Consider the following 22,309-nt stretch of genomic DNA (forward strand, 5'->3'; position numbering starts at 1 on the left):
AGAACTGAGAATGACTTCCTGCCTACAGAGCTTTTGCCCAGAGCAAGAATATCTGAGTTGCAAAGGCATCTGCTGGGGGACGAGGGGGAGGAATCTTTAGAGTGGCCGCTTACTTACTCCTGAGTAAAACCTAGTGTATAATGGGTCTGTTTTCTAGTAAAGGTGCAGGGGACTCTGCTGGTCTCTCTCTGAGCTCTCAAAGTTAATGAGCAGAGTCAATAGCAACATAGACACTTCTTAATCATTTTTTGAAAAACTTCGCGGGTTCCACAATTGTTCTTCGCTTTGAACAGAAGTTTTCCTTGCCCAAGAGCACATTCCCCAAGTCTAACTTCTGGGCCTCGCGCTTCTTAGCCCCGGAAGCCCCAAGCATCCCCTGCCAAATCCCTCCAAAGCCACCTCATTTCCTGCAAGCCCCCTACATAGATTATATCATTTCAGGGCCGTCCTTTGGCCGGGGGGCGGGGGGGAGGAAGAAGCAGAGCGATCATCGCCCCCACCCCTTGCAGCCTGCTCCTCCTCCTCTCCCCCCCCACCAGGCAGCAGGGCAGGGAAGGACAAAAACCACCAGCGCACCTGCCGAGCCTGTCGGATCTGAAGCCGGGAGGAGGCAGGACTCGGACAGGGAGAGGGAGGGGCTGCTGGGCTGGCTGGAGAGGAGCGCGAAGAAGCCTCCCCGCTGACCATTTGACTGGCGGCAGAAAGAGCCGATGGACGCCTCGATCTGTCCTCCTTCCTGTCCCTGCAGGCAGCCGATTGGCTCTTTGCTATTCGTTTCCTGATCGAGCTCCGCTCACAGTAGTTCTGCGCGGGACCAAGCTGGATTTCCCTCGAGTTGGCTGGCTGGCTGCTGAGGAGGGACTGGGCTGGGATCATCTTTGAGCAACTGTAAGTTCCCCATTTTAAAAATAAATCTGTGTAGAGACTGAGAAAGTGTAAGAGGCAGAGAGAGAGATGATGATGATTGATTATATATTTTATTTTACGTTTATTTCCCGCTCTTCCTCCAAGCAGGAGCCCAGAGCGGTGTGCTACATACTTGAGTTTCTCTTTCACAACCACCCTGTGAAGTAGGTTAGGCTGAGAGAGAAGTGACTGGCCCAAAGTCACCCAGCAAGTATCATGGCTGAATGGGGATTTGAACTCGGGTCTCCCTGGTCCTAGTCCAGGCTGGGTGTGCTTCACCCTTTTCTTCCCACCAAGCCCCCAAACAAGATTTCCTGCCACCGCCAGCTGTACCAGTGTAAACCAGTTTAAATCAGGATATCCAAAAGGCTGGGTTGTTTTCCACAGGAATCTGCTGTCAGAACTTTCTGGCTTAGCAATAGTAGGAAAGAAGCTCCCAGTTATGGATGTCTGAGGATAAAATGTCAGGGAGGGAATCTCTCACTTCCTCTTCCTTGTGCATCTCTCTCTCTCTCTCACACACACACACACACACATTCATGGCTGCCTTCCTGCCTTAATTATCTATCTATCATATGTTTATACCAGCCTATATAAAAGGCCAGGGCAGTCCCTAGTTTAACTAAACAACAACTCAAACCTAAAAATCACGTAAAAGCAAATTAAAATTACCATCAGTTAAAACAGCATAACATTTCCACATTCACGGCTGGGCTCCTCTCCCCACTTCCCTGCCTTGCATTTCCCTCCCAGCCTTCACCCCTGTTTCTGGGCCTCCCCTTCAGCCTGCTGCCCTTTCACTCAAGCCAGTTTAAGCCTTAACTGAGTGGACATTAAAAAAACACTTGTAAACTTGCACGCATTTTAGAGGGAACACTGTCCTCCTCCATTTTAAAGCTGCCCAATCTTTTCGAATCTATGCACAATTCGCAATTCATGCAAATCCCTATCTGGGGGGAGGACTCTATCTCTCTGTATATAAACATGTGTAGGATTGGGACAAAGGACCCCGTGCTAGGAAGTTCCAAAGAAGTCTAGTTCTGTAGACAATACTGAGCTAGATGACCAATGGCCTGACTTGGTAGAAGGCAGCTTCCTATGTCTCTATGCATTCGAAAGTAATCATATTGAAATGAAAAGGACAAGTTAGGTAATACCTAATTTGTTCTTTTAATTTCAGTGGGACTACTTTGAGTAATATTCCTCATGTCAGCCCTTAAATAGAAGCCTATGGCTTAAAAGAGCGGAAAAAACCGCCCTGTTGTCAGATGCAGGGGTGTGGCTGGTAGGACGCATGGCAGCCCAGGTTCTTCGAATCCAGTTGCACAACGGTGGCTCCACCCCTGTTCTTGAGGCCCTGCTGTTAAGTGAGCTTCCTTTAGTGAGAGGCTGTTACTACTTCCACCAAGTAACAATTACAAAAACTTCTGGAACAAATAATATTATATTTATTTAATTATTTAATATATTATATTAATATTTATTTATCTGTAAATGGTCTAGAGATTTTTATATTGAGCGGTGTGTAAATTCAATTAATAAAAATTCATTCATTCATTTATAAATTCACTTATGTTCAAGTTGCAACCCAGCTTGTTGAAGTGTTCAAGTTGAACACTTAGGTTCAAGTTGCAACTTCTGCAACCCGGAAAGTCTGCGTGAGAACTGTGAAGCATGTGTTGTGCTTTTATTTTATTTTATTTTTCTTTAGAAATGCCAAGCTGTTTGGATATATCCAAAAACCTCACTCACACTATTTACACTGTATGTCATCAGTCAGTATGATTCTGTAATGATACGAAATGCTAAGGAAGCCCTGCACATGCAGATTTGCCCCCCAGCCCCACACCCCACTAGGGATGACCCTGCTTCTGAGCACCTACAGAGAGTGGTTTTTATCTCAATACAGTGAGAGACCACAACCAGCCCTACTTCCACATTGGGGAGCAGGGGAATGACTTTTAGGACAGACTAGGGCGTAACTTCAGGAGCTCCATGAGCCCCAGCATGTCTCATCTATCTTAAAATGTTACCAAGAAGAGGCAGATTCCTCATTCTCTCCCCACGCCCATCTCTTTTTCTCCTGAGGAATGGTGCTAATTCTTGCTCTTTTCTCTATTTCTCTCGCCCCCACCACTATCTTCCTTGCTTCAGTGGGACTTACTAGTCTCCTATAGGGAGCAAAATATGCTGGGAGCACAAATTAGTTTGGTTTGGTTTAGATCCCTGAGCATGTGCAATCCTATATGCACGTACCAGGGAAGGATCTCAGACAGTTGAATGGAATGGAGTTTATTTTAAAGTAGACATGCTTTCCTTGCTAGTAAGTCCTTTAGGTTTCAGTGAAATGTACTTCCAGCTAAATGTGGTTAGATTTGCTGCCTGAGGCTGCAATTCTACACACACTTACCTGGGACTTTTTCCAAGGTATGGGGAGGGCATCTGTCACGTGATGGGTTGTTAAACTCTGCATGCTCCGAGACAGGGCCAATCAAATTTCAACACGTCCTCTACCCCTTCAGCTCCTCCTTATGTGACCCAGTTCTGGTCCTGTCTAGCTCTGTGAACAGTGGTTTCTTGCTTGTGAGATCTCAGATTTCTATAATATATCTATACTTCTTCCTTCTAATTTTCTCTGTGTGCAAGGGTGGGAAAGGAGTTTGCACGTTCTCGGTTGTGGTTCAGTCCCAAGAAACCAACGCAAAATAGTGGTGTTGTTTTACTCTGGATATAAATCAGGCTACACTCTAACGAGTAGTGAAAAACCTGAATTGTGTGTGAACTGCTCCCCATTAACTCACAGGGACTTCAGGTTAAATCTGGCCAACACGTGAATGCAACACCTCCATTCCAGAGGAGATGTGTGTTAAAGGGCTTTAGAAGCCCCGTGTGAAAAACCTCCTGGAATCAAACTTTACTGAATTTGTTCAGAATTCTGAGAAAACATACATAGGCTCACACTGCATGGTTGAAAGTCTCCTTTGCTAATCTGCAGTGAGGGGCCCATTTTAATAATTAGTGTTTCTAGTGTGTTCTAGGCATTAAAAATAGCACAAATATATAGTATTCAATGTATATCATCATATGATAGTATAGCAGTTTATATCAATGTATTCAATGTATATCACTATATATTGTGAAGTGTGCATGTGTGTATTCAGTGAAATGTATTTCCAGGCAGCATACTTATTTTGAAATATCAGACTTCTCAGGCCCCCTTGGGGGCCTGGGGTGTGTGGAGGCCCTGGACTTTGAGGGGGCGGCCATTTTAAAATCTCATCTCTGGGCCCACTCCACCCTTGCTACGCCCCTGCACAGGCTGCCAAATTTATAGTCAGCAGCCACATGCACTTAATCAACACTCCACCCCCGCCAGCTGCCATAGATTCAATCTGGCTCCTGCTGCCTTCTTGTTAGTCAACTACTTCTATGTATTCACTTCACCTGCTGTTGATGTTTTTCCCATGTGCGTCCTCCAGGAGATAGTGGCCTTTCAATCTCTGACTCAGATCCTGACACTTCTCTCCAAAGATCACCCGGCCCTGTTGGCCCCTCCTGCAACACACACACTCGCCCTGGCCTGTTTCAACTACCTTCCCATTCAAATCACCAGTCTGCTTCTCCTCAGGCGCCTCCCCACTTTCTAGCAAGTCCCCTGCCCCCCACTCCTCTCCAGTGTCCTCGGGTGGGGGCATGACACAGACAGGGGCTGGATGGGAGAGCTGTTGGGGTGGACCAAGGTGCCGTGTGGAGTTCTTGCCAGAGCCACTCAGTGATGGATCCTACCCCCCCGCCCACTGCCCAATCTGTGGTTTTTCCATGAGTCTTACTATCCATCTTACTTTCTTACAGGGATAATCCTCAGTCACTAGTCTTTCTTGTAAAGTTTCTCACAGTGGCATTACAATATTAATATTGAGGAGAGAGGAGGGTGCTGGCTTCCCAAAACTTAACAGACACACCATCTTTTAAGAGTGTGATTGGCAGAAGAGCCAAGAGATCTTTGGGAATTCCCAGAAATTTCCTGGGGAAAGATGGAATACCGAGCTGGCCCTGGAGCAGGTCATGAGGGTGAAAGCACTGAGGAATGCTGGGGAAAGAGAGAGCAGAAGAGGCTGGGAGAGGATGCCACCAGCTCAGATGGACAGTGCTTTAGGCAGTTCTTCTGCCAGGAGGCCAAGGGACCCCGAGAGATTTGCAGCCGACTCCACAGCCTTTGCCACCAGTGGCTGAAGCCAGAGAGACACACAAAAGCTCAGATGCTGGACCTGGTGATCCTGGAGCAGTTCCTGAGTGTCCTGTCCCCAGAGCTGGAGAGCTGGGTGAGAGAATGTGGAGCAGAGACCAGTTCCCAAGCGGTGGCCCTGGCAGAAGGTTTTCTCCTGAGCCAGGCAGAGGACAAGAGGCACGAAGAGCAGCAGGTGAGAACATCTCTTTCATCTGGGTAGCTCCCTTGGGCTGAAGATGTGAACGAGGTGGGATCCCTGGTGGTCCGGTTTTGGAGGAGGAACGTATCTGGAAAAGTTGTCTCGGGTCCTTTATTATAACTATGTCATGTTGTGACAAAATGAGGTTTGCTCTATGCTTTCCTGGGATTTTCCCTCAATAGAGAGATTGATCTGATCCCAATTTAGGAGCTCACTGTTCTTTTTGATGTGGGCTGCCACCAGTAGAAGACTGATCCAAAGCCACTGATCATGCTTAGGCATTACTTCAACAACCTAGAATTGTCCGGCTTGGGCCTTACAGGGCACTGTCCATACAACCCAGCTCTAGACCACAATCTATTATGCTGAAAAAACAACTCGGCCAGTAGAGAATGGCTCTACGAGCACCCGAGGAAGATTTTTGCAAGTAACCATCCATTATATAAACTAAATAATAACTAGCACTGAGTTTTACCTTAGTCTAGCAGTAGGCCAGTCCTTGGCTGAGAGAGTATTAATCTCTACAGCTTCACCCCTGGAACACCCATTAGCAAATGGAAAGTTGTGAACGTTGACCAGGCCCTTGCCATCTATTTTTATAGCCATTATGGAGGGGGAAGTCTGTCCTCCTCTTCCAGGATAGACAGCTCTTAGATCCACTGAGAAGGCCTGGTGCATCTCTGATGTTACTCTGGTGCTGGGATTTCCACTCCAAACTGGAATTTCCTCCTCCTTAATTGGCCTAAACTTACATGTTTAAAGGTGGGTCTGGTTTGAGCCCGTTACCTGCTGTGAAAAAGGTTAAGGTTTGTACCTTGATGGCCTTCTCCCATCAATGACAAAAGAGAGGAATGTTCCCCATTATGAGCACTTAGAGTGGAGTGTTTATGTAAGACATGATTGAGATAAGCTGGAGATCTGCGTTTTGTCACAGAGGGTTCCTTCATGGTGATTTGAAATGTCTCTACTTTTCATTAAAAATCTGACAGTCACACACAAAATGGAAAAAAACGGGTATAAAATTGGTCCAGGTCAATCAAAGCAACTGAAGACACTGCAGCCCTGTCTAAATTTTACATAAGACCTACCATCATCACCAGGTCGAAATTATTTAAACATTGTTAACTCTCCAGCATTTGTGAAACAATACTGCATTGTCTTGCACCTGGAAGTCAAAAGAGATGGAGCAGCGAAGACCTCCCTGGGACTGGAATTCCACCTTCATGGTGCTACTGCTGAGAAGGCCCTGCCCTTGGGTACCTGAGACACTGAGATCAAACATGTTGCAGCATCACCAAGGAAGATCTTGGTGGTTGCAATGGGAGGTTGATGTGGCAGAAGCCGTCCTAGATGGAAACCATTTCCTAACCCCTCTCTCCATTCCCTTTCTGGTCTTTTAGGGACAGAGGAGATCAAGAGTGGACAAAGATTTCTCTGAGGCAAAGAAGGTTCCATCGGACCCCAGACAGAATCTTCTTTTCAGGGGGATGGTGGAAGAGGGTGATGGAAGGGCCACCTTGCCAGGTAAGATGGAATGGGGTGTGCATTTCACATGAACTGCCTCCCTCCTGAAATCTGGGGGCTGCTTTTACATCCCATTTCCAGTTGTGTGGAGACAACAAGCTTATCAAACAACAAAACAACAACGTGAAGGACCTGAAATGTAGTACATAAAACCAAACAACAGATCCTGATAATATAACCAAAACCAACCAATAACCCACTAAATATGTGAATATTTAGCTGCATATGCTTCTGCATTGACATCTAGAGGTTATCCAAAACAAGTTATAGAAAAGGCTAAGCTTGGGATTGTTTAATGAAAGGCAATATATAAATTTAGCAATAAATAAATAAGCAATGGTCTGACCTAGTTCCAGACTTAAGCTTTTTGGAAAATGTAATCATGATAAACCTAAGAGACGTTTTACTCTCTTGAATTAAGCTCCATATCTTGGGCTATCAGATGCATAATTTTTAAACATTGGCCTCTGATTCAGGATCTAACTTTGTGTACTCTACCTCCATGTGTGGGATATTGTTGAAAAAATAAGCTAAAAGATCAGCTAGTCCACTCAGATGTATTCAGAACTCATATTAATACTATGGATACAAGAGGACATTGGAAATGTGGACACTGTACGTGTTCTCATGAATGCTTGTCAATTAAATTATTCATTAATCCAGGAGATGGCAAGAGAAGACATTTACTGCTTGTTAATCCACAAATGTTGTTTATGCAATTTTCTGTCCCTGTGGTCTTTTCTATGTGGGTCAGACTAGTAGACCTTTAAGAATTTAAAATAAATATACCAAAGAAACAATCCTCCGGGTGCAAAGAAGATCTCCTTTGGAATACCAAAATACTCGTTTACAAATTCTTCCGGATGTTCCAATCGATATTTTACATAAACAGAGGGAACTGAAATTTCTCACAACCGTACTTCAAGATAAGAAAATAAGTTACAGGTGGCATATTCCCTTCTGTTTAGAAGTATTCTTGGATCAGGGGAAGGCACAGATTTTCACACCTTCGGACGCTACTCTCTTCTTAGAATCACTACATATTCCAGATACGACCACTCCAGATCAGTCAGCTGATGATTTACCGGAAGAACAGAAAAGTGACCAGGCCTCAGCCTTTTAGTTTACCGATCAGTTGAAGATCTCAGACAAGATGGCTTGTTCCAAAAACTGATTTCAATAAACATAAATGGGTTAAATAGTCCGTCAAAGAGAGAGAAGATTTTTTTCAAAATTGAAGAAGGAAAGAGCCGATATAATTTGTCTTCAGGAAACGCATATTAAAACAAGTAATATTAACTTATCTTGCAAGGCATTGGGCCAGTGTTATGTTGCTTCCGGCCCTAAGAAGAAAAACGGAGTAGTAGTCTATATTAAAAAATTGAACTGGTCTCTAGAAAAACAAACACAAGATTATCTTGGCCGATTTATTATATTAAAATTTCGTACTCCCCTACAAACTAAAATTACTATTGTTTCTGTATGTGCCCCAAACGATAATAAAGCTCAGTTTTTCCAGACATTCTTTCAGACGATGATGGATGTTGCCGAGGGCGATCTCCTAATTTCCAGTGATTGGAATGCTGTTCTCTCTCCACTGTTGGACAAGTCTAGACAACATAAAGCGAACTCAGGAAAGTTGCCTAAGAATGTATTTGAGTATATGAAACTATTATCGATTGAAGATGCATGGAGATATAAATATCCTTTAGAAAGAGATTTTACCTTTTTCTCTCAACCTCACTAATCATACTCTAGAATCGACCTGTGTATGGTCTCAAAGTCAATGCTTCTGAGGATACAAGATGCAGCCCTCACATACACTGATCATAATCCATTGATAGTAACGTTTCAACATTCGAATCACGGATCGAGGAGGTGGAGATTGAATAATTTTTGTTACAACATGAGAAAGTACTTCTGAAATGTAATGAAGAATTGTCAATTTTTTTTCCAAAGAAATAAGACCTCAGATGTTTCCATTTTTTCTGTATGGGACTTGAGTAAGGCCTTTATGAGGGGGATTTTTATCTCTGAATCATCCAAAAGGAAGAAGGATCTACAAATGCAAAGGGACCGTATACTTAAGGAACTGAGTCGTTTAGAAACTCTCCATAAGACCAACCACTCTCAGGATATTTGGCAAAATATTAGAGAACTCCGAAAACAAATGGACCTTATAGAATCTAAAGAGATATTTAGGAATATGACCTATGTGAAACAAAAATACTTTGAAAAAGGCAATAAACCTGATAAATTATTAGCCTATCAGCTGAGAAAGGAACAGGAAAAGAGAACAATAACGTCGATTTGGAATGGCAGTGAATTTGTTATGACCAATGATGCAATGTCTGAACAGTTTGTGGAATACTCCTCCAAACTCTACAAAGAAGATAAGAAAGACCCACAAAGAATAAGACAATTTTTAGACAATATACAAATAAAGCCTTGTTCGGAAGAACGTTAAGAGCTGTCTTAATAAACCCATATCTATGGAGGAAACTAAAGCGGCAATAACAAACCTCAAAAATAATTCGCCAGGACCTGATGGCCTATCTCCACTGTATTAGAAAAAGTTCCAAGAAAAACTTATTGGCCCTTTAACAGAAGTAATGAATGCAATATTATCCCACTACGCTTTACCTGTTTCTTGGCAAGAAGCATTCATTTCCTTAATCTACAAAGACGGGAAAGACCCAACCCGGCCTGAATCATATCGGCCAATATCTCTTCTGAATGTAGATTACAAAATTTTTACATCCATCCTTGCTGTGAGACTAAGAGGTTTTCTGTCTGAGGTAATCCACTCAGACCAGACTGGTTTTATCCCAAAACGGCTTATGAAAGATAACACAAGATTCGTTTTGAATGCAATCGACAGAATAACTGCAACAGGTACAAAAGCTTTTCTTCTCACTGGCTGATTCATTGTGTCCCCAAGTGGACATGCTCCCAGCCCTTCTGGGGATGCTCCAGTATCCCAGGTGCAATTCTCCCCAGTCATCTTGAACACCCTATTGCACAAGAGAACGGAGAGTCAGACTGCACCAGAAGCGCTCTGTAAGATCAAAAACATGCCACCAGTATTAGTGGTTACGGTTTGCATGAAAGACTCTATTCGGACTATTTTACTGAGCTTTTGAATTGTGCTCAATGTTTATGTCATGAACTAGATCTCTTTTGTCCTTTTTGGTCATCTTCACAGATGGTGAAGCCACACTGGTCCTTCCTCCCAGACCTTCTCTTTTGGGCCAAGCGGAAACAGCCTCTGGGCCACGGAACCAGGTAGAACAAGGCTCCTGAAGGAGAAGCGGAGGGTGCAGCCTGGGGGCCTCTGTCTGCTGGGCATCTCCCGGGGCCTGAAACCCTCTGCCTCCCTCCCCTCACTTAGACTGTCCAGACTTCCCCCTTGGAATGTTACTGGGGAACCATTGTTAAGGCAAAAATGTGGTGCAGGCCATTCCTCTGCCCAGAGCCATTAGGGGCTCCCCTCCCATTGGAGGAATTGCTGCCTTGAGTGGGAAGGAAGCGTGTATGACCAGGCTTTGATGTCGCAGAGTTCACAACAACTGACAAGCAGAGGCTCAAAGTATAGAATGTACTGAAGTTGTGCAAGAGAGAGTATAGTTAGTGTTTATAGTCAATAATGCATACATCTGGGGTTGGCCAAACCTGAATGTAGCGTGAAGATGGAAAAGGCCAGGAGTTGTGGGGTTTGTTCACCTCTGCTCGGAAGTATTAGTCAGCCGTCTCCCCAAGAAGCTGTTTGCAAAATAGACCCTTTTAGTCTGCCCTCTCTCTGGCCAGCGCCTTGGGTCTTTTGTAATTTCCTTTAATGGCTTGATCTGGCAGAAGCTGGTTTCACAGGCTCACAATCTGGGAAGCAACGCCCTCCCTCCAAGGAGTCTGTCTTTTTAGGGACGCACTCTTCGGTCAACCATCCTCCTTGTCAGTAAACTGCCTCTTGTCTTGGCCCTTTGGTGTGCTTTTCCTCCTCTGGGCTCCAGGATATTCTGTATTCACAGGCTTGACTTCCCTCCTGTTCACTCTAGACTCTGAAGCAAGGGTGGGCAAAATTGGCCCTCCAGCTTTTGTTGAACTTCAACATTCATAATCCCGCATAATTGTTGTGGATGGAGTTGATGGGAGCTGTAGTTCAAAAACAGCTGGAGGGCCATGTTTGCCCAGACCTCCTAGATGGCCTCCATCTTCATCCTTCTGGCATGAATGCTCATTCGCTCTTTCCATACATGCATTCTCTACTTTCTAGTGCGGACATTGGTACAATTTGCTTTAGTAAGAACATAAAATATCAATTCAAGCAGTACAGAAACAAATGGCAGCAATGGATTTCCCCTACAGCCAGGGTGGTTCACAACACCGTTAGGTCCTGTGTGAGGTGACACCCGCCCCGCCCCCCCCGTTACTGTCTTCCTGGCTTGCTACACTGTCACTAAGGAGGAAATGCTTTCACCTTCTCTCAGGGACCAGTGAGCTTGGAAGAGGTGGTTGTGCAGTTCACGGAGAAGGAGTGGGCTCTGCTGAATCCAGACCAAAGAGCTCTACACAGGGAAGTCACGGAGGACATCTGTGGGCATCTTGCTGCTCTGGGTGAGGTTCCGCCTTCCCTTAGCTGTGATTGTGGGTCTGTATTGGCAAAGTGGATGGCTGTCATTGAAGACTTCAGGTGTGGGTCTTTATTCCTTGGATGCACAAGGCCAAGTCTGTAGAAGTCAAAAGAGAGCAAGGAAGAAGTAGTCTGGTCTCACAACCTTGGAATTGTCAGGCCTGTCCTTGCTAGACCCCCTCTAGGTTTGGTTTGGGTCTCTAAGTGGGGGATCAGGTGCCTCAATTATTTTGGCAAGATCTATTTCCCAACCACTATCTTGGAGCTTAGTCCATACTGGAAGGAAGTCCCTGTTTGTCTTGAGCAGGAGTTTCCTCAGGAGCTTGAAAGGCTGCACATCCCTGTGCTGGAGTAATAACAAATATTTCCCCTTCCAACTCCTCTCCACCATCTGCACGAAGTTCATGCAACAATACTTTGGCCAAATCGAATGCAAGATGGTTTTTGCTCATAAAAGCTGTTATTGTTCTTTCCATCTGGGATAGCACACAGCTATTCCTATTACAACCCAAGGACGTACATTGAATACACTGAATTCAATGTACGTGTTCTGGTGTTAGGAATAGCTGCTGAAGAGCAGAATTAATTGCATGACACACCACAAAGAGTCAATCTAGATTCATAGAGATCTACATTGGGAAATAGATCTTTAGAGCAGGATCTTCTTGCCACCAGAATGTTGCATTCCTTTCCTCACACAGGAAAGGAATACTCCATTTCTCCCTCTCTTCCATTTCTGCAGCTGATGGAGGGGCGAGCCACAGAAAAGGAGAGCAGCCCGGAAGGAAAACGGAAGCAAACTATAAGTTGGTGAAGAGATCTGTTGCGCATCAAAGATCAAACGACCCTGAAATTCCAGTTAAAGAACAGAATTGGAAAGGAAAAACTACAAAGTCTCTCATAACAAACAAACTAACCAGGAAATCAAGGCTCAGCAGACATCCAAGTGTTTCTGCAGATGAGAAAAACTGTGAATGCTCACAGTGCGGCCAGAACTTCAGCTGCAATTCTATCCTTATTTTGGATCAAAGAATCCACACAGGGGAGAAACCATATCTATGTTCAGCGTGTGGAAAGAGTTCCAGTCATAGCTCAAGTGTTACTTCCCATCAAAGGATCCACACAGGGGAGAAACCATATCAATGCTCAGAGTGTGGAAACGGCTTCAGTGATTGCTCTAGCCTTACTGCCCATCAAAGAATCCACACTGGAGAGAAACAGTATCAGTGCTCAGCGTGTGGAAAGAGCTTCAGAAATAGGAGAAACTTTACTTCCCATCAAAGAATCCACACAGGGGAGAAACCATATCACTGCTCAGAGTGTGGAAAAAGCTTCACCCAGCACTCAAACCTTACCTCCCATCAAAGAATCCATACAGGGGAGAAACCATATCAATGTTCAGAATGTGGAAAGAGTTTCAGTCATAGCTCAAGCGTTACTTCCCATCAAAGAACTCACACAGGGGAGAAACCATATAAGTGTTCAGAATGTGGAAAGAGTTTCAGTCATAGCTCAAACCTTACTACCCATCAAAGAATCCACACAGGGGAGAAACCATATCAATGCTTAGAGTGTGGAAAGGGCTTCAGTGATTGCTCAAGACTTAGCGCCCATCAAAGAATCCACACTGGAGAGAAACCATATCAGTGCTCAGAGTGTGAACAGAGCTTCAGCCAGAGCATGCAACTTACTTCCCATCAAAGAACCCACATTGGAGAGAAACGATATCAGTGCTCAGAGTGCGGAAAGAGCTTCAGAAAGAGGATAAACTTTACTTCCCATCAAAGAATCCACACAGGGGAGAAACCATATCACTGCTCAGAGTGTGGAAAAAGCTTCACCCAGCAATCACACCTTACTTCCCATCAAAGAATCCACACAGGGGAGAAACCATATCACTGCTCAGAGTGTGGAAAGAGCTTCAGCCGGCACTCACGCCTTTCTGCCCATCAAAGAATCCACACAGGGGAGAAACCATATCAATGTTCAGAATGTGGAAAGTGTTTCAGTCATCGCTCAACCCTTACTATTCATCAAAGAATCCACACAGGGGAGAAACCATATCACTGCTCAGAGTGTGGAAAAAGCTTCACCCAGCAATCACACTTTACTTCCCATCAAAGAATCCACACAGGGGAGAAACCATATCACTGCTCAGAGTGTGGAAAGAGCTTCAGCTGGCACTCACGCCTTTCTACCCATCAAAGAATCCACACAGGGGAGAAACCATATCAATGTTCAGAATGTGGAAAGTCTTTCAGTCATCGCTCAACCCTTACTATTCATCAAAGAATCCACACAGGGGAGAAAAAGCATATCAATGCTCAGAGTGTGGAAAGAGCTACAGCTGCAGCGCAAACCTGAAGAAAAATCAATGAATCCACACAAGGGAGGAAACCATATCAGTTCCCAGCATAGAATCCACACATGCTTTCTCAGAGTACGGAGTAAATGTAGAATGTTGTAAGAGTTTCATCTAGCGATCAAACCTTAATTAACATCAAGGAATATACTGGACAGAGTAGACAATAAGCTCTGTATTTCCCTCCTAAAGAAGGTCTCAAGGAAGGAAACTCAGCAAGGAAATAACAACGTAATTTAATAAATCAACAAGAGAACAAAGGAGGAAAGACGAGCTAAATTTGTTAGGACCAGTGATTTCCTAGGATTTGATTTCTGGCTGGCTGGAAGTGTGTGTGTTTGGCAGAGCAGTTAGTCTGAGTGGGGGATTAATTGCAGGTGAGTGGCTCAGCTTGTAGGAGGGGTCATATTCCTGAGGTGAGTCAGATTGCCAGAAGATCTTGAAGACAAGACTCTGACCAGAGGAGCTTTGCCAACAGAGTTTAGTAGGGGATTGGCGGGAATTCGGTGGGCAGACACACAAGTGGTCCGCCTTCAACACAGAGGAGACACGCAGCATGAGGATAAGGTGAGTAATACCCTACTCCTGCAATTTCCTTGGAGGACAAAGCTTAAAACCTTTAATTAGCTAACAAATGCACCCAATATGTAGCTTCAAGTGAACAAGCCCTATATATTCCAAATAGCCAATCGTACCAGTCATAAGAAGATAAGAATAGCCCTGCTTGATCAGGTCCAAGGCTCATCTTGTCCAGCACCCTGTTTCACACGGTGGCCCACCAGATGCTGCTGGAAGCCTTCAGGCAGGAGTTGAGGGCATGCCCTCCCTCCTGCTGTCACTCCCCTGCAACTGGAACTCAGAGGCATCCTGCCTTTGAGGCTGGAGGTGGCCTATAGCCCTCCGCCTAGTAGCCAATGATAGACCTCTCCTCCATGAAGCTATCCAATCCCCTCTTAAAGCCATCCAGGTCGTTGGCTGTTGCCATATCTTGTGGCAGAGAATTTCACAAGTAGATTATGCATTGTGTGGAAAAAGTACTTCCGTTTGCTGGTCCTAAACACTCCATAACTCCTGTAGTCCACGTGCACAGAGGAGGCTGGTCTGCAGGCCCGAGGAGGTGCACCTGTGACTCCCGCTGGTGGGGGTGAGTGAAGTGGAGCATGTGAACAGTGGTGGTTAAGGGGAAATAGCTGCGGGGCAGCAGGACTCTAGGGAACCCCCCCACAAGCATCTGGAGGCTCCCCAGGAGGCATGAGGCCACAGACCCCCAACCCATAGCACATGCCTAAATGTGCCACAGCCTGCTGCAACTATTTTTGTGCTGGAGGGGGTTTCTGGAGTTCTGGCAATCCCGCAGCAAGTGCCAAGTGGCTCAGAACACTCAGTGGCTGTGCCTGTGAGTAGGCCCATTGGAAACAATGGTCCTACTCATGTGTGACATTTCCTGTGTGGCAGCAGGAGGAACTCATCTGTATGCTGCTGCTGTGCTGGCCATTCCCATCCCAAGTGTGTTTTGAAGCAGCCGGCCTCCTGGTTTTTCTCAGTGACTAGCCCAGTGGCCCGAAGGAGAAACAACTTCTTCTGACTGTGTCCTGTGTCTCTGCAGCCAGTAAGCTCCCTCCAGGTTATGCTTCCCCTCTATGCACCACTGTAGAGGGGAGGCTAGTGTTGAACTGTGGAGCAGGGGTGTGTTCTCCGCACTCCCAATGAAGTTAAAATGTTCCATTTGCCCCATGGGATTCTGTGATCCAGAGGTTACTGGTGTTTGAGCTGTCTGGAAAGGGTTCTGTGGTGGTTTCTCGCCCCCTTAGAAATGAAAAGAAAGTGCACTGTTTGTCCCTTAGGATTCTGTGATCCAGACAGAGGAAGGCTGGTGTTTGAACTGTGTGGAGAAAGGAGTGTGTGAGTTCTATTTATTCTCAAATGATGCTGTTTTCAGTAAAGCATGCATTTATCATGCTAAGTAGCATATGTCAAATGGATGCAATTTTTAAATGCAAAATGGAGACTTTTGAGATACTACTTTTGGTGAACAGTACCAACCATTTCCACTTTTTTGGTGATGGATTTTTACTATTTTCACCACCTTGGCCTGGCAAGCCTAGTATGAGCTATTCCCTGAGATGTAAGTCAGAAGCGAGGAGCCTGGGACAGCCGTCCCTGGAATGTTCCCCACCACCACCACAAAAGAAAGGGCTACCAGACTGGATTTCTAAGACTGCCTCTGTGTTCATCTTTTGCCCTGGAAAATTTCAGAATGAAACAAACTCCCACCTGCTGCTCTTCCTGCTTCTTGTCCTCTGCCTGGCTAAGGAGGAAATCTTCTGCCAGGGTCACCACCTGGGCACTGTCTCCACTCCACATTTCCTAACCCAGCTCTCCATCTCTGGTGGGAGGATGTCCAGGAACTGCTCCAGGATCACCGGGTCCAAGATCTGGGCTTCTGTGTGTCTTTCTGGCTTAAGCCACTGATTGCAAAGTTTGTGGAGTCAGCTGCAAACCTCTCAGGGCCCCTTGGACTCCTGCTAGCAGAACTGTCTGAAGTGCTGGCGCTGTGCATCTAAGCTGGTGGCATCTTCTCCTAAGACATTCCGCAGAGTTCCGCACCTCATGACCTCTAGCTGCTCTGGGGCCAGCAGAGTCTTCCTCTTCCATCACCAAAGCAGCTCCAGGCTGAGAGAGCTGTCTATCTTTCTCAGAAATCAAGTCTGAATTCTCTAGCTTGTACTTCGGCAGCCTCTGTAGTCCAACTCCCATCATCCCCTTTACCTTTGGCTATTGTGGCTGGGGATGATGGGAGTTGTAGTTCATAATTTTTTGGGGAAGTGCTTGTTCCATCCGAGATGCTCGTTCCTCCACATTTGGTGCGTGGCAGTGGCAACCAGCCTGGGCTGCCACTGCCAACTTTGCTTCCAGGCTGTTTGATGGGCGGTTGGGGTTTGCACCAAAGCCTGTGTGGGGCTGTACAAGTAAAATATTCAGCAGCAAATCTCTCTGGGGGAGTTAACATGGAAGCAGACATGTGCTTCAAGCTGCCTTCCGGAAAGTCCGACCACTGGTCCAGCGAGCTCCGACTTGTCTACACTGATTGGCAGCAGCTCTCCTAGGTGTTGAGGAGGAGTCTCTCTCCACCTTCAGCATGCAAAGGTCCTTCCTCCTGGCTCTGACAGCAGCGCCAGCCAAGTGCTGTGCACTACTCATCTATTAGGGTAAGGTCTGGGATGGGGGTTGGCGGTGAAATGTCATTGATTAAAGCGATGGAAGGAGGATAGGATTGTAAAAATTGTCATGATTATCTGCCACCATTGCTGCCCCTTTCGCCTCCGCAACCATGAGGCCCCACTTGAGGGGGCGGGTGGAGAAGAGCACCAGCCTGGGCCAGTGTTGGTGCCAGCCTGGGTGGGGAATGTTCTGTCTTGTGCTGGACTGGGGTTGCATGAACGGCCCTCCCCCTGAAGTGCCCACCCGCCTTTGACTTGTGTCCCTTATTTGGGCAACAGAATGTTGGCAACCCTCCCTACAGAACAGTTTTAAAGTACATATAATACATGTTTTATCTTTTTTTGTTTTGTTTCATTGTGTGTGTTTGATTTTAATGGAAACTGCCCTGAGTCACTTTAGGGTAGACGGTAGACACTGGATGGATGGATGAAATAAAAAGGTGTTTGTAGGTACAAGAACCTTCTCAGCAGAACTTTATTCCCCAAGAAGAGACACACCATCCTGATCACTCTTAGCACAAAACAACAAAAACGGACACAGGGAGCCTGAAACCAAATATTTCTGTTCCATCTCCAGCTGAATCGCCCTGTTGGCTCAATCGGAACAGACATGCGCTCTTCTTCTCAGGGGCTGGGGGGGGGGTGCCGCAACATTGCTCTATGCTCCCCCACTCTAGTTTCAGCAGGAGAGCAGCGGAATTCAACATTGCCCGCCCCACGAGAGCTATGGGCGGAGCATAAACGAGGCAGCAAATGGCAGCTAATCAGCTGCCTCCTGGGATGAGCGCGGGGCGGGAGAAGAATCAACCTGCCCCCGCCCCTTCCCCTAACCCAGATCGAAACGTAAGGAAGAATCGAACAGACACAAAGGCGTGAGTTTCTTCACTCCTCTTGCCTCCTCTTTTCTGCTTCTGTCAGGAATTTTCAGAGGAGGTGCCAGAACACCCTGGCACCCCCTAGGTCCGCCCTTGCCCGAAGCTTCCTCTTTGCTCAGGAAGGTCCCCCCTCGCATGATATCCCTTCTCCGTGGAACATGCGGGGCCTCCTGCTCGCGGCTCCCCCCACACTTTTGGGCTGACTTTCCCAAAGAACTGAGAATGACTTCCTGCCTACAGAGCTTTTGCCCAGAGCAAGAATATCTGAGTTGCAAAGGCATATGCTGGGGACCCGAGCAGGAGGAGGGGAGGAATCTTTAGAGTGGCCGCTTACTCCTGAGTAAAGCCCAGTGTCTAATGGGTCTGGCTTCTAGTAAAGATGCAGGGGACTCTGCTGGTTTTCTCCCTCTGAGTCAACAGAAAGATCAAAGACTTTGAAACAGAAGTTTCCCTTGCCCAGGAGCACATTCCAGAAGTCCAGCTGCTCGGCCTCGCGCTTCTTAGCCCTGGAAGCCCCAAGTATTCTCTGCAAAATTCCTCCAAAGTATTTTATGTCTTTTCGGGCTGTCCTTGGGGGGGCGGGGTGGAAGGACCAGGGCGATCGCCCCCAGCCCGAGCAGCTGCAGCTTTCGCTCGCTCGCTCTCCTCCTCCCAACAAGGCAGTTTATATCATTTCAGGGCCGTCCTTTGGCGGCGTGGGGAGGGGGGAAGCAGGGCGATCATCGCCCCCAGCCCGAGCAGCCTGCTCCTCCCTCTCTCCTCCCAACCAGGCAGCAAGCAGGGAAGGACACGAAGAACCAGCCCGCCTGCCGAGCCTCTCTGTAGCCGGGAGCAGGCAGGACAAGGAGAGGGAGGGGCTGCTGGGCTGGCTGGAGAGGAGCGCGAAGAAGCCCCCCCCATCCCTGAGACCACGTGGCTGAGCATCTGACTGGCGGCGGAAAGAGCAAATCGACTGAATGGAAAGTGGAGGCGACGGAGAGCACCTTCTCCAATTATGTCTCGATCTATCCTGCTTCCTGTCTGTGGAGCCAGCCGATTGGCTCTCTGCTATGGATTTCCTGGTTGTGCTCCGCCCATAGTTCTGTGGATGACGGCCGAGCGAGCCTGTTGGATTCAGTAAGGGCTGTTGATGAGGCGAGACTGGAGAGGGATCAACTGTGGGCAACTGTAAGTTCCGTATTTTAAAGATAAAGCTGTGCAGAGAATGAGAAAAAGTAAGAGGTTCATTCTTAGAGAAAGAGAAATGGGGAGGGAAGCAAGGAAATGAATGGAGACCAGGCAGTGATGCACCTAGATAATTTTGGAGCCTGGACCTAAAGGCCTTTGGAGCGCCTCCCCCCGCGCCAGTTAAGCATCATGCCCCCTACACACACACACACCCCATGACACACATGATATTTTTAACTTGTGGGTTCTTGAGGGCACAAACAGAAACTGAACTCATAAGAATGTAAAACAGGTATATTTCTGCAAGTATGCATAAGCAGAAACATTACGGGAGAGAACTTAACATATTTGCACCCCACATATTTCTTTCCACACTTTCCCTTCTCTCTCAAGAACCTGGTGCAGGTTACAATCCTATTCAGACACCTTGCAGACTGGCAAAACAGTGCCGTGACACCCAGCACCCAGAACAGATTGAAGAGGATTTGGGTGCCCACAGGGGATGTGGAGGCCCTGGACTTCTGCACTGAAATCTAGGGGTAAGAGTGCCTCTGAGAACAGGGAGAGCGAGAGAGAGAATTTCCTCTGTTCTCCACCCTATGCAGAATGGTATCCATCTCTTTCACATCCCTTCTTCACATTTGTCCTAAGCTCAGAAGCCCCCAATGCTGCTGCCTTTCCTCTAGTAAAGTAGCTTCAGCCCCTTGATCATGTTAGTTTAATTTATCCGCACCTTTTCCAGCACTGCAATGCCTGTTTCAAGATGGGGAGATTAGAGAGAGATTGTGAAGCCAAATATTTGTGTATTTGATTTGTTTAATACATTTTAAGTTAACACACTGATGTTTTTTAGAAAAATACTAAGTAAACAAAGAACCTTGTTAGGAAAACAGATGTTGATTTCCCCCCCTCAGGTATCAACAATATTCTCCATCTAACATCACATCAACAGACAGCTTATATTAGCAACTAGCAAATGTTTTGCTTATGGACATTAGGATATGCATGGAGGTAGTGAGGCATGTTTTGCAAAGACCCTTGGTGCACGATCTCGATATCATCTCCTTGGCTCCCTGTCAGTGAGGCTTAGGTGTCTCGTGGTCAGGAGAAGAGGACAGCTTTTGCCTTTATTCTAGCAGAATTTCCAGTAACTGACCCCCCCACACACACAAATGAGTGAACGTCTGCAAATAGTTGATTATTCGTTTTTAAAGGGTGTGATTGAAAAAGGGGAAAGGGTACACTCACGAGTTCTGATGGTATGGGGGCTAAACCTGCCCTTTGTGACCCTGCCGTGAGGAGAGACGGCAGAGAAGACAGAAGGCAGAGGCTTGTGGGGGCAAACAGAGTGAAGAAAGGAAGGAAATGCGGTGATTTTTAAAAAGGAAGGAAGCAGATTGGGGCGGGGGAGAGAAGGAGATAATAAAGGGGTGTGTGGAGAGTGAGTAAGAGAAGAAGGAATTGGGGGAAACACAGGAAACAGCCTTATATCAAGTCAGACAATTGGTTAAGCTAGCTCAGAGCCTCAGACCTGTCTACACTGACTACCAGTGACTCTCCAAAGATTAGGTAGGCGTCTTTTCCAAACCTACTTGTAGATGCCAATGAGTGATGCTGGGACCTTCTGTGCATGCAAGCAGATGCTCTACCTCCAAGCTCTGGCCCCATTAGGGGGTAACTTAGAGCATTAGCATGTGGTCTCCCATCCAGATGCAAATTAAGGCAGACCTTGCTTAGTGGTGTCCCCCTTGGGATGGGTGTGGCTATGGGCTATGGCTGTCAAGGTAGGCAAGCCTGTGCTGGCTGCCATGGAGAGTTCCTGCATCTGTGAATTCGCAGCCACACAACTGCCAGGAATACCAAATGGTCTTCTTGCTCTTTGGCCAATTTCTGTCTTCAAGGAAGGGCTGCGCAGCCAGGAAAATCTATTCAGTCCCATGAAGTGTAGCTCTTTCTCTGCAGTTTCATCCTGTAATTACATCCTGTAATACAGCTGGAAGGAGGTTTACAAGTAAAAGTAGCTGTTTCTAGAAGCCAACTGAGGCTTCTCTCTGTAAGTCAGATAAATGCTAAGGAGAAATCTGATAGGAGAAGGGAGGATCCCTCACAAGACAGGCACTGGTCAAACCTCCACACAGCACTCTGGTCATCAGTGGCCTTCCCTAACAACTCTCCTCCCTGGGCAGACACAACTGCCTCCCTGCCTGACTTGAGTTCCCCCCTCACAAGGGCTGGGTGTGTTTCACCCTCTTCCTCCCACCAAGACCCCAAACAAGACTTCCCACCACCTCCAGCAATACAAGTGTAAAGCAATTTGAATCCAGATATCCCAAAGGCTGGAATGTTGCCCACAGGAATCTGCTGTCAGGACATTCTGGCTTAGCAATAGTAGGAAAGAAGCTCCCAGTTATGGATGTCTGAGGGTGAAACATCAGGGAGGGAATCTCTCACTTCCTCTTCCTTGCGCATGCCACACACACACACCCACACCCATCCATACTTGACTGCCTTCGTGCCTTAATTATTTATCTATCATATTTTATAACATCCTATATAAAATCTCAGGGCAGTTTCCAGTTTAACTACTCAAACCTAAAAATCACGTAAAGGCAACTTAAAATTGCCACCAACCGAAACAGCACAACATTTCCCCATTCACTGGCTGGGCTCCTCTCCTCCTGCTGCCAGCACTTCCAAAGCCCCCTCCCCGCTTTCCTGCCTTGCATTTCCCTTCCAGCCTCCACCCTTGCTTCTGGGCCTCCACCCTTGCTTCCTCCACCCTTCCCTTCCAGCCTCCACCCTTGCTTCTGGGCCTCTACCCTTGCTTCTGGGCCTCCACCCTTGCTTCAGCCCACTGACCTATCCATTAAGCCAGTTTAAGCCTTTTCATTCCAGTGCAGTCAAAATCGAGGAGTAAGATCTGTTGTTCTGTGCAAAGCATTCTGCTCTCAGGACCTCCCGGCAGAGAAACTCCCCAACATGGGGGTGTTATTGGGGAGTGTGTGTGTGTGTGTATGTGTGTGTGGGCAAGAGGGGCAATTTCTAGCTTATGACTTCCTGGTTCTGAACATAGGTGCCTGTTAAATGGTCCCTTTAATTTTTCCCCTCTTTGTGTGGAATGAGTTTTTTTCTCTGGGCAACAGTATCAAGGCAGTGTGTGTACATGTGCATTCAGATTCCTCCCCTCTCCCTTTCCTTTC

At 46.6% G+C, this 22,309-nt stretch overlaps 1 pseudogene; it reads left to right on the forward strand.

Annotated features, from left to right (window-relative positions):
• Nucleotides 1-807: 807 nt before the first annotated feature.
• On the forward strand, nt 808-18,834 carry LOC128341630 (zinc finger protein ZFP2-like; annotated as a pseudogene).
• The last annotated feature ends 3,475 nt before the right edge of the window (nt 18,835-22,309 follow it).

This window comes from Hemicordylus capensis, chromosome 2, assembly GCF_027244095.1.
Source record: "Hemicordylus capensis ecotype Gifberg chromosome 2, rHemCap1.1.pri, whole genome shotgun sequence".
Classification (NCBI taxonomy): Eukaryota; Metazoa; Chordata; class Lepidosauria; order Squamata; family Cordylidae; genus Hemicordylus; species Hemicordylus capensis.